At 28.8% G+C, this 14,493-nt stretch overlaps 1 protein-coding gene and 1 pseudogene across 1 annotated transcript in view; one reads left to right on the forward strand and one right to left on the reverse strand.

The window, feature by feature from the left end:
* Positions 1-14,493, forward strand: part of LOC145255844 (THO complex subunit 2-like) — a 310,358-nt gene that overhangs the window by 229,577 nt on the left and 66,288 nt on the right. The gene's annotated exons all lie outside the window — the stretch shown is intronic.
* Positions 1,194-1,310, reverse strand: LOC145265708 (5S ribosomal RNA; annotated as a pseudogene).

A 14,493-nucleotide genomic window follows, 5' to 3' on the forward strand; every position in this document is an offset into this window, starting at 1 on the left:
CAGTTTTGTATAAATATCAGCATAACTATTTCGTATTTTCACACATAGTTTTTTTTTGTTTTTTTTTTTAAATTCATTCATATATATATCCATCCCATCCATAGCCTTTGAGCCCCTGGAAGGACATAGGCCATCTACAACTTTGTACATGCTTTTGTAGCGAGGAGTTATTTTTACAGGGTGACGGTGCTGGCCCCACGCCCAACCTTCCCAGAAGGTACATACAGCGCCTAGCCTTCCCAAATGGTCACCCATCTGGTACTGGCCAGGCTCAACATTGCTTAACTGATGATCTGGCAAGAACCGGTGTGTCAATGTGATTGTGCCATACATATATATATATATATATTCACATCAGAATAAGTTTTGTTTTGTGTCCGGTTTGATATAGTAGCCCATCCCACTCCTATATCTATAATATGAGTTCCCACTGGAAAACCAATTTTTTAAACCAAACCAATCTGTTCATTTTCTTTTTATCACTAGAGATAGCAAGAATTTTCAAAGTTAATATAATTTTCGAAGTTTGACAAGATTTAAGTATAGGAAAAATTAACACACATGCTAAGTAAGTTTTGTGTGTGTGTGTGTGTGTGTTGTTTGTTTGCTTTTTTTAATTGTGAATTTTTTTTTCATTTTTAGTAAGTAGAGAAAAAAATAAACTACAGAGTTAATCCATTGAACAAAAATGCAATTGTATCATAAACTGCAAAGATGCTATTTTTATTTTATTCTCATCCTGTAACAAAAGATTAAGAACAATGACTCTTGAATACAATTTTATTAAGAATCATCATTATTCAGTTTAGAGCATGATTCTTGATTTCTGGGAATCTACTGTAATAATACTGTTAAACATTATATAACTTTTGCATTTTCAACTATTTAAAATAACACATTTACTACATGTTTTGCTTTCATAAGGACTATTTTGATATATGGATAATAGGTGCCTTTCCTAGTGTGTGTATATATATATATATATATATATATATATACATACACACACACAGGCTCCTTCAGTCTTTGACAGACTATGGATACCCACATGGGGTGCCTGCGCATGAAATTTTTGTGGCAGGAGGTGCATGATCTCCAACCAAACCTCTCCTGAGTCGACATTGTTTAATACCAGTGGCAAGTGAAGTATATGTACAGGACAACTGGAAACAAATGCCGAGATAAGCAGAGAGCACATACAGCGCCTAGAATTCCCAAATGGTCACCCATCTGGTACTAACCAGGCTCAACGTTGCTTAACTTCGGTGATCTGACAAGAACCGGTGTGTCAACGCGATTATGCCGTACTAATCATACAAATTTATTGATATATATATATATATATATATATATATATATATATATATATATACTAGCAAAGGCACCTATTAGCCTGACGAATCCTAGAGTGGATGAAACGCGGAATATTCTGTGTAGCTTAATTACCATATATATTTTTATAATTTACTACTTACTATATATATATATATATATATATATATATATATATATATATACTTATTATTTAATGTAATAAATATTTTTATTTAAATAGACATGTTTTGTAGTTTTACACTTATCAGTATGAAAATTAAGTAACCGTACTGTCGGTTGAACTCTGGACCCAAGTAATATGAACCACGGCTTCTTACCAATTCGACCACTATGACAACTACAGTTTGAAATGCTAAGAAATCTTCACTGAATTATGTATAAACGCAATCAGATTCTTTCATATTCCAATCTCCTTGTAAGGGCGAGAACTTAGAAACGTGATTTATTTGAATCTTCAAATTCAGTCTCTTTCAGATAACTCAAGATATTAGAACTTAATTATTATTTAATTTAATTAATAGATATTTTTATTGAAATACTTATAGACATATGTTTTGTGAATTCTAATGAGTTTCTGTCAGCAGAAGTTAATCCAATGAATTCATATTATGTTCTGATTCTCAGCTAGAACTAAAACCTGTCTGCAAAAGTATAATAAAAAATATTTCTATGAATAAAAAAAATTGTATGTGTATATAGGGTGGAACGATAAAGTTGTCACCCTAGAAAAGATGATTCCATTTCCATTTGATGAAAACCGTTTTTTTGTTGCAGACCATCTACTAGATGGCCAGTTATGTACAAATCCCAAGAGCAATAAGAGCCTTCTATCCTGTCTGAAAGTGACACAATGTTCAACGAGCGAGATTGGGATGTGCTGCTGTACAACTCATGCTCTCTACCAATCCAAGTTATGACAACAGATGCATTACCAGCACCCTCAAAATGCATCGCTGAATTGCCACGAATAACAGGGTGATGAAAACAAAGTTTCTGGCCACGGTTATAGTCTTTGGTGTGGTTTTAAGTGAGGGCCACATCATGCCACCTCACATCTTTAAAGTCAACACACAAGTGTATCTGGATGTGCTGAAGAGTGTGGTTATCCCCTGGTCAATCAGGTGGTTGCTGGCAGACCCTGGGTGTGGCAACAGGATTTGGTGCCGGCCCACAAGTCCAAAGAGACACAGGCTTGTCTTCAGAAGGAGTGCTACAACTTTGTGCTCTTCTCTGACTGCCCCCCCCCCTCCTCGTCTGCCCTAAACCCGATGGACTACTTCGTTTGATCATAGGTCGAGAACATCGCCAACATGATCTCCCACAACACCGAGTCCTGATCGCTGCCATCCACCGAATATTCGGCGAGCTCCTGCCAGTGCTTGTGGAAAGGGCATGCTCCCAATTCCGGACCAGTATCGAGGCTATGATTGAGGCTGAAGGTGGCTACATTGAATAGATGTCAGCTCTTCTACATAATCAAGTTATCTGCATTCATTTTTTCGATAAAAGTTTTAAAATAAAGCTGTAGTGTTGTTTTCTTTAGAGTGACAACTTTATCGTTCCACCCTTTATATATATATAGAGTGAAATGATAAAGTTGTCGCTTGTATATGTGTGTGTGCGTATATATACACACACACACATATACAAATTATTAACGATCTCACAATCTTCTAGTTTATAATAAAGACCAATGTGTATTTATTTATAGAGAGAAATATCTATATTTCTACCCAATCATAAAAAGTTAGCAAATAAAAATACATATATATATTTGCTAAGTGAAATCTCTGCATCTTAAGAGATAGCAAATCAGGCAACCCTCACTATCTGAAATGAATTTGGAAAAAATCTTCTACTCTCAATAAAGTCAACAGTTGGTGTTTTTTTTTTTTTCTTTGTTCATTTGAAATGATAATTTACACTTGAAAAATGAAGTCACTGACATGTGAGTATTAGTGCGACTTCTGATGGAGAATAATGTTTTTTTTTTTTTTTATCCATTTTTGATGGATGAGATACACTAGTGTATAAGAATAAACAGATGAAATTTTCTTAAATATTGCATAAGGAAAACTATCGGAACATCCTTGTAAATTAATTTTTTACCCATATTACTGAATTTGTCCAGTTTATTCTTAGACTTGTCTATACTTGTGTTAGTTTTAACTTGATCAGATAATTTGTTCTAAAATATTATTCTATAATCTAATTTTGTGGTAGATTTAATTTTTGTAAATTTTAACAAATTTACAGAGTGTGATCAGAAAAAAAAATTGTTCCATAAATATTTACCTACTTTGTTATTTACTGTTTGTTTTAATATCGTGACTAACCATGCAAATATTTGTTAGGATTCTGAGAAAACATTTTACAAGAATTCACTGAATTTGATTAATGCTTTTTTTTTCTTTTTTTCAAAAGCATCTTTTGTCTATAAATTGTTTTTTTCCTGTTGTTGGTGTCTATGAGCAATTCTCATGGTAATTCAGTCAAAAAAAGAGGTTAGGTGATTTCTGCAGCTAATCAAGATGTCAGCAGATTAGATACAATAATTTATCTCTGCATGCTTTGTATTATTTTTTAAATTTATTTATTTGTATTTTTTTTTTTTGCTATTTGTACTTGTTTACAGAAAACTGTATCATTAACTTTTTTAAAAGGTTCTTTTTTTAATGTTTGTTGGAATCTTCAGGTCACTATTCCAGCAAGCGTTAAAAAACTTATTTCTGGGCTTCACTAAAACTATCTACAAGTACATTTAAATATTAAAGTTTAAACTTTCAATGCATTCTTTTAATTTTACTGCAACTATATATCTATTATAAATTAAATATGGGTTAATCAATGTTTATTTCACTTAGGCTTTTTTTTCCTATATATTTCATTACATAAAAATAAAATATTCTTTGATATTTGAGATTGAGTTTAAAAAAAACAACATTTTAATTGTTTTAATTGGCTGTAATTTGCTGTATTCACTGAGTCACCCATTTATAATTAATTTACTAGCTATTACTCTTATCCTTTCTTACTGCATATTGTGTGAACTCTCCTCCCTATTTCTTATTTTATACTGTGTTTGTCATTCTTGCTTATTTCCTTTCTCTTTCTCTGTTTATTAATGATCAATTACAATAAAATTAACTATGAAACAGAAGGTTGGAATATTCCATTATAAACAATAGGGAATATCACTAAAGTACTAATACTATTTAACCCATAGCTGGAAAAGAGGTAGGGGAGGAAATATAGCAAATGGAAAGAGACTAATTTAGAATTTCATTTTTTTTTTTTTTTAATTTAACTGGCTTTGCAAAAAACTTACTTTCTCCTGATTTAAAATAATCTTAGACTAACGAGTTACCATTTTTTTCTTTTTTTTTTTCTTTTTTTTTTAATAACTTATATTTATGGTGGAAGTTGAATTTCAATTATATTTATAACGTTGAAAGAATACAGTGTAAGTTTATCTTAACTTTTAGGTATGAAATTGTCTAAAATGAAAGCCCTTTCTAAAGATGTGTGAACATATATATAAAAAATATTTTAAACTTATGGAGCTTCTTATAAAGATGATTATTACGATAGAATTATTTTACACTTATTTTGTTCTTATGAAAAAGAAACAAATATGATGTTAGTAATTGATATTTTTGAGATGAGGTAGTGTTATTTACATGTTGTTGACTGTTATCCTAATCGTATTGTTGATGTATTGTAGATCAACAGTTAATTGAATAAATATTCTTAAACATGAGGTTAGGAAATAAACTGTTTGTTTTTTTTTTGCTCGATCCTCATACATAATCTTACAAATACAACATACTTATCATACATAAACTTACAAATACACCATATTTATCATACATAACCTCACAAATACAACATATTTATCATACATAACCTCACAAATACAACATATTTATCATACATAACCTCACAAATACAACATATTTATCATACATAACCTCACAAATACAACATACTTATCATACATAACCTCACAAATACAACATATTTATCATACATAACCTCACAAATACAACGTATTTATCATACATAACCTCACAAATACAACATATTTATCATACATAAACTCACAAATACAACATATTTATCATACATAACCTCACAAATACAACATATTTATCATACATAACCTCACAAATACAACATATTTATCATACATAAACTCACAAATACAACATAGTTATCATACATAACCTCACAAATACAACATATTTATCATACATAACCTCACAAATACAACATTTATCATACATAACCTCACAAATACAACATATTTATCATACATAACCTCACAAATACAACATATTTATCATACATCACCTTACAAATACAACATATTTATCATACATCACCTTACAAATACAACATATTTATCATACATCACCTTACAAATACAACATATTTATCATGCATCACCTTACAAATACAACATATTTATCATGCATCACCTTACAAATACAACATATTTATCATGCATCACCTTACAAATACAACATATTTATCATGCATCACCTTACAAATACAACATATTTATCATGCATCACCTTACAAATACAACATATTTATCATGCATCACCTTACAAATACAACATATTTATCATGCATCACCTTACAAATACAACATATTTATCATGCATCACCTTACAAATACAACATATTTATCATGCAGCACCTTACAAATACAACATATTTATCATGCATCACCTTACAAATGCAACATATTTATCATGCATCACCTTACAAATACAACATATTTATCATGCATCACCTTACAAATGCAACATATTTATCATGCATCACCTTACAAATACAACATATTTATCATGCATCACCTTACAAATACAACATATTTATCATGCATCACCTTACAAATACAACATATTTATCATACATCACCTTACAAATACAACATATTTATCATACATCACCTTACAAATACAACATATTTATCATACATCACCTTACAAATACAACATATTTATCATACATAACCTTACAAATACATATTTATCATACATAACCTTACAAATACAACATATTTATCATACATAACCTTACAAATACAACATATTTATCATACATAACCTTACAAATACAATATATTTATCATACATAACCTTACAAATACAACATATTTATCATACATAACCTTACAAATACAACATATTTATCATACATAACCTTACAAATACAACATATTTATCATACATAACCTTACAAATACAACATATTTATCATACATAACCTTACAAATACAACATATTTATCATACATAACCTTACAAATACAACATATTTATCATACATAACCTTACAAATACAACATATTTATCATACATAACCTTACAAATACAACATATTTATCATACATAACCTTACAAATACAACATATTTATCATACATAATCTTACAAATACAACATATTTATCATACATAAACTTACAAATACACCATATTTATCATACATAACCTCACAAATACAACATATTTATCATACATAACCTCACAAATACAACATATTTATCATACATAACCTCACAAATACAACGTATTTATCATACATAACCTCACAAATACAACATATTTATCATACATAAACTCACAAATACAACATATTTATCATACATAACCTCACAAATACAACATATTTATCATACATAACCTCACAAATACAACATATTTATCATACATAAACTCACAAATACAACATAGTTATCATACATAACCTCACAAATACAACATATTTATCATACATAACCTCACAAATACAACATTTATCATACATAACCTCACAAATACAACATATTTATCATACATAACCTCACAAATACAACATATTTATCATACATCACCTTACAAATACAACATATTTATCATACATCACCTTACAAATACAACATATTTATCATACATCACCTTACAAATACAACATATTTATCATGCATCACCTTACAAATACAACATATTTATCATGCATCACCTTACAAATACAACATATTTATCATGCATCACCTTACAAATACAACATATTTATCATGCAGCACCTTACAAATACAACATATTTATCATGCATCACCTTACAAATGCAACATATTTATCATGCATCACCTTACAAATACAACATATTTATCATGCATCACCTTACAAATGCAACATATTTATCATGCATCACCTTACAAATACAACATATTTATCATGCATCACCTTACAAATACAACATATTTATCATGCATCACCTTACAAATACAACATATTTATCATACATCACCTTACAAATACAACATATTTATCATACATCACCTTACAAATACAACATATTTATCATACATCACCTTACAAATACAACATATTTATCATACATCACCTTACAAATACAACATATTTATCATACATAACCTTACAAATACATATTTATCATACATAACCTTACAAATACAACATATTTATCATACATAACCTTACAAATACAACATATTTATCATACATAACCTTACAAATACAATATATTTATCATACATAACCTTACAAATACAACATATTTATCATACATAACCTTACAAATACAACATATTTATCATACATAACCTTACAAATACAACATATTTATCATACATAACCTTACAAATACAACATATTTATCATACATAACCTTACAAATACAACATATTTATCATACATAACCTTACAAATACAACATATTTATCATACATAACCTTACAAATACAACATATTTATCATACATAACCTTACAAATAAAACATATTTATCATACATAACCTTACAAATAAAACATATTTATCATACATAACCTTACAAATACAACATATTTATCATACATAACCTTACAAATACAACATATTTATCATACATAACCTTACAAATACAACATATTTATCATACATAACCTTACAAATACAACATATTTATCATACATAACCTTACAAATACAACATATTTATCATACATAACCTTACAAATACAACATATTTATCATACATAACCTTACAAATACAACATATTTATCATACATAACCTTACAAATACAACATATTTATCATACATAACCTTACAAATACAACATATTTATCATACATAACCTCACAAATAAAACATATTTATCATACATAACCTCACAAATAAAACATATTTATCATACATAACCTTACAAATAAAACATATTTATCATACATAACCTTACAAATACAACATATTTATCATACATAACCTTACAAATACAACATATTTATCATACATAACCTTACAAATACAACATATTTATCATACATAACCTTACAAATACAACATATTTATCATACATAACCTTACAAATACATATTTATCATACATAACCTTACAAATAAAACATATTTATCATACATAACCTTACAAATAAAACATATTTATCATACATAACCTTACAAATAAAACATATTTATCATACATAACCTTACAAATAAAACATATTTATCATACATAACCTTACAAATACAACATATTTATCATACATAACCTTAGAAATACAACATATTTATCATACATAACCTTACAAATACAACATATTTATCATACATAACCTTACAAATACAACATATTTATCATACATAACCTTACAAATACAACATATTTATCATGCATAACCTTACAAATACAACATATTTATCATACATAACCTTACAAATACAACATATTTATCATACATAACCTTACAAATACAACATATTTATCATACATAACCTTACAAATACAACATATTTATCATACATAACCTTACAAATACAACATATTTATCATACATAACCTTACAAATACAACATATTTATCATACATAACCTTACAAATACAACATATTTATCATACATAACCTTACAAATACAACATATTTATCATACATAACCTTACAAATACAACATATTTATCATACATAACCTTACAAATACAACATATTTATCATACATAACCTTACAAATACAACATATTTATCATACATAACGTTACAAATACAACATATTTATCATACATAACGTTACAAATACAACATATTTATCATACATAACCTTACAAATACAACATATTTATCATACATAACCTTACAAATACAACATATTTATCATACATAACCTTACAAATACAACATATTTATCATACATAACCTTACAAATACAACATATTTATCATACATAACCTTACAAATACAACATATTTATCATACATAACCTTACAAATACAACATATTTATCATACATAACCTTACAAATACAACATATTTATCATACATAACCTTACAAATACAACATATTTATCATACATAACCTTACAAATACAACATATTTATCATACATAACCTTACAAATACAACATATTTATCATACATAACCTTACAAATACAACATATTTATCATACATAACCTTACAAATACAACATATTTATCATACATAACCTTACAAATACAACATATTTATCATACATAACCTTACAAATACAACATATTTATCATACATAACCTTACAAATACAACATATTTATCATACATAACCTTACAAATACAACATATTTATCATACATAACCTTACAAATACAACATATTTATCATACATAACCTTACAAATACAACATATTTATCATACATAACCTTACAAATACAACATATTTATCATACATAACCTTACAAATACAACATATTTATCATACATAACCTTACAAATACAACATATTTATCATACATAACCTTACAAATACAACATATTTATCATACATAACCTTACAAATACAACATATTTATCATACATAACCTTACAAATACAACATATTTATCATACATAACCTTACAAATACAACATATTTATTGCTCTTTTCAGACTCAATTCATTATTGTTACAAGGAGTGTTATCACTCTAAATCTCCCCTTTTTTAATTTTACATTGGTCCAAAGTTTTTCAGTACTCACTGAGAAATTGTTGTAGCAATTAATCTTCAGTTTCACTTCTGTCTAATTTTCTTAATGCTTGTTTAAACATATCCATAAAGTGTTCTGCTTGACCATTAGATGTTGGATGATATGGTTCAGTTGTTGCACAAGTAATTGAAATTTCTTATTGTTTAAAAGAATGCATTAATCAATGCTTAACAAACAGCCATATTGTTTATTTAAAAAAAAAAAAAAGTATTTCATGTTCACTGTTATATATTTTCACTGGTTATAAAGTTGTCGAATTAAGAAAATGAATCAAAGTTATTCAATATGCCATCTATTATTTGTTGAAGCATTCATGATGTTACTTTTATACCAAGAAACTATCCATTTAATTTGTACAAACTTTTGCTTGTGCTTATAGTTAACTAGCGGTGGTGCCCGGCGTTGCCCGAGTGTTTGGCTGGCGTAGTAAGGACCCGGATGGGGGTTAAAAAGAAGTAGCGAGGGTGCCCAGGTGTGTCTAGGTGTAAGGAACCCCGGGGGGTGTCAAAAAAAAAGTGGTAGTAGCAAGGGGGGGTCAAAACAACAGTAGGCAGAGGTGTTAAAGTGAGAGTAGGCAGGCAGGCTCGAACCTGTAAGACAAAGGAAGAAAAAAGACCTGACCTCTTAGTCGACGTCTACATCGCCCGACCGGAAGTTGAGTTCCTTTTTTAACTATTTTATACTATTTAAAATTGTCATTGCATTAGTACAGCGATTTGTTTGTAGCTTGCATAAATAAAATGATTCCATCCAATTCATTCTAAAAAAGGATTATTAATGGATTCATGGCAAATGCTTTCAGTTGAACTTTTCTGTTTGTAAATGATGCATTAGTATAGCATTTGCATAAAAACATTACATTTTTTTTATTGCTTTTTTTTTTTTTATTTCTTGCTTCCATGTTAATTTGTCTATTGTCAAGTCATATTGTGTATCTAATTGAAATTTAACATTTCTGTCTTCAATATTTAAATTTACAAATTATCTTTTACTCACAGTAAGCATGTTTGTTTTTTGGGGGTTTTTAAGAGTGATCCATATTTTTTTAATTCACATTTTTTTTTTTTTTTTCTGGGACCATTTCTACAAAGTAAGAACATATGCATTTTATTGCCTCAATTATGACAGACCTTCTTTTTTAATTCACATTTTTTATTATTTAAATGTATTTGATTGTATTCATACAAGGATTGATTTTGAAAGAAAATCTGTTTTTACCTTTCTTTTGACTGTGTGAAATATTTTTCGATTTTTGCCATGTCAGATTTATTATTTGTTGCTATTTTCTGATATCTTGTAATGTTAATTCAGAATCTTGTTCTATATACATCATAACCACATTGACACACTGGTTCTTGTTGGATTGTAGAAGTTAAGCAACATTGAGCCTGGTCAATACCAGATGGGTGACCACTTTGGGAATATCAGGTACCGTATGTAGGAGGACGTCAACACCTCACTGCAAAAGTTGCGAAAACCTAACATTGTCATCTTCCCTAATGGGGATATACATGTGACTACGAACCACTTGTGAATTTCATGCTTCCATGAAATGTCCTCCTTCGGAGGAAACCGTTTAAACTCACCTAGTGCCACTTTGGATTGGATTGGAATCTTGCTCTGGTAGTAAATGTCATATTACTTACACCTCTCTTAGAGATATAAAACCTTTCATAAATATTAAATGTTTGAACATGTCTTGAATAAGTTTTCACATTCCATATTGCAAATGCACACTTGCGTATAATTTTCTAAATTATTTTTGGTTAGATTATGGCAAACCAATATGTTAATTCCTTTCAACAAAAGTCTTTAATAACAAAATAGTTTCTTGAAGTAAAATATTTCCTGGATTTTTCGATAATAAATTTCATGTTCAGTAGCTCCAAATTTTCCAAGCAAGAGTCATTTCTTTCTTTCTCTTCTGATCAATGTGAAATAATCTTTTTTTAAAAGTTCTCCATATCTTCAAAAATATGCTACAAATGTGACATCTTCTGGCCTGTAATTAAATTCTCCAATTTAATTAATTACAAAATACTGAAAAAAAGAATTACCATGGTCACTATATCACTGGAATTTTTCCAAGATGTTTTTGAAAGTTTTCTCTTGTCATTCAAAGTTTTTCTCAGTGCTATTTTTCAATTCTTTCTGTATCTTGACTACTTTGTTTTTCTTGTATGTTTAAGAATTCCAACCGTACACCAACACTTGATAGAATAAATAAACTTGAAAACATGGTTAGGAAGTAACTATATATCATTTTTATTCGCGTTCTTACAGTACATGTAAAAAAATACAACATATTTGTGTTCTTTTTCAAACTCGACTCCTTATTATTGTGAAAGACTGGTTATTGGTCCCCCGACAAAAGGAGGGTGGTCCTGTAAATTTACCCTTGTCTGTTCGTTCATTTGTCTGTCTGCACTTTTCTCAATAACTAGGTCTTGGAATTTTTTTTTAATTTTGCACAAACATTAAGCTTGATATGAGTAAAAAAGCAACAGAACAGATTTTCCGGGAAAACTCTGGTTGCCCCTCCCCTCCGGGTACCTTTCGGGTTAAAATGGCTAAAATTGATACTTTTGTGCTTATAAAGCTTTCTGAAAAGTTGTAACTAACTGATTTCTATATAATTTTGTTTGTCTATACTTCGCAATAACTCTTGGGTGTGCCCCAAGGGCTCTTTTAGGGCTGATAAAAACACTCCATTTTTGGGACTATTTTACCATATTTGTCCAAAATTTTCTGTGTATGTCTATTTAGCAGTTTTCCATGGTGCTGAACTCAAATTTAAATATGTTAAGGCCTTGAAGACTTTTGTGGCTAAATGGGGGATGGGGCAATGATGGACTTAGTAATTTCTTTTTTTTTTTTTTTTTTTTTTTTTTTTATGGTGCAGAACTCAATATGTTAAGGCCTAAAACTACATCATTCATTTTCACCAAGATTTGATGTCCCCTGGGGACTTTTAGGGCTAAATGGGTAGGAGGATGCTGAACTTAATAATTTTTTATGCCTCATTCACTGTGCACTCATGCTTCACTTGTTTTTACTAAAATAGTTTCTTTTCGATTTTCACTTTCTGTTTCTTTGTTTATACAGAGGAAAAATCCCTTTTGTTTAATACTTGTGTAAATTCCAGTTTAATTTTAAAATTTTACATAAAAAAATAGTCTTCACTTTGAAATGCTTGTTTTTTTTGGGGGGGGGGTATAAAAATATTTTTTAATTTTACATAATAAATGGTCTTTATTTGAAATTTTATCTTATTTTTTTAATTTTCAAAGTAAAGACCAAAATAATATATTTTGCTGATAACATATTTTATTAAAATAAAACTATTCCTCTGAAAAAGAAACATTTCAAAGTAAAGATTTTTTTTATGTAGAGTTTTAAAATTAAACTGGAATTTATATAAGTATTAATCAAAAAGGATTTTTCCTCGGTATAACACTGGCATAACTTGACAAGACAGAAAATGGGAGTTGAAAAGGAAATGTTTTAGTAAAAATAGCCGAAAGATGTTATCGCTCTAGAACATTTGCCATGTACAGAACGGTTTTACTTCATTATATTCTCCATAATTAAAATTAACTAATAAGTCGTGTGTACTGAGAAATCAGTTTGACAAAAGGGTGCACCTGATGACAAATAATTATCAAATGTACCAAAAAGCCATTTAAATAAAAGTTATGAACCTGACACAGGTACCTGCATGGGAAGAAACAACAAACTTGATCAATTGTCGATCAATGAAGCTAAATTAAAAAGTATATTTGAAAAAAAATCATTTTCAGTAAAAGGTTGCACAGATACAACTCACACAATCAAGTCACTACAAAGTCGGGTCACTTCAGTGAAAAGACAATGGCTGAATAAAACACTTTTGGAGTGTTGCTATAATGACAATTCCATCTCAAGGGGGCATTTCAGATGGTCACAAATATTTATGTACAACTGAAAAGAATATAGTTGTTGATTGACGATTTGGGCCTGAAAAGAATCAACCCACTGAATTCCTCTGTGTGTGTGTGTGCGCGCGCGCGCTTCTCCATCCTAAAAATCAACCATCCATAACCGTCACTGACAATAAGGATATATTGTTATATTATTCATGAATGTGTTGTTATTCTTTTAAAGATCACAGAAATACAATATATCTAAAAGCA

This window comes from Euprymna scolopes, chromosome 3 (assembly GCF_053919585.1).
Source record: "Euprymna scolopes isolate OS-2025 chromosome 3, ASM5391958v1, whole genome shotgun sequence".
In the NCBI taxonomy this organism is placed as follows: domain Eukaryota; kingdom Metazoa; phylum Mollusca; class Cephalopoda; order Sepiida; family Sepiolidae; genus Euprymna; species Euprymna scolopes.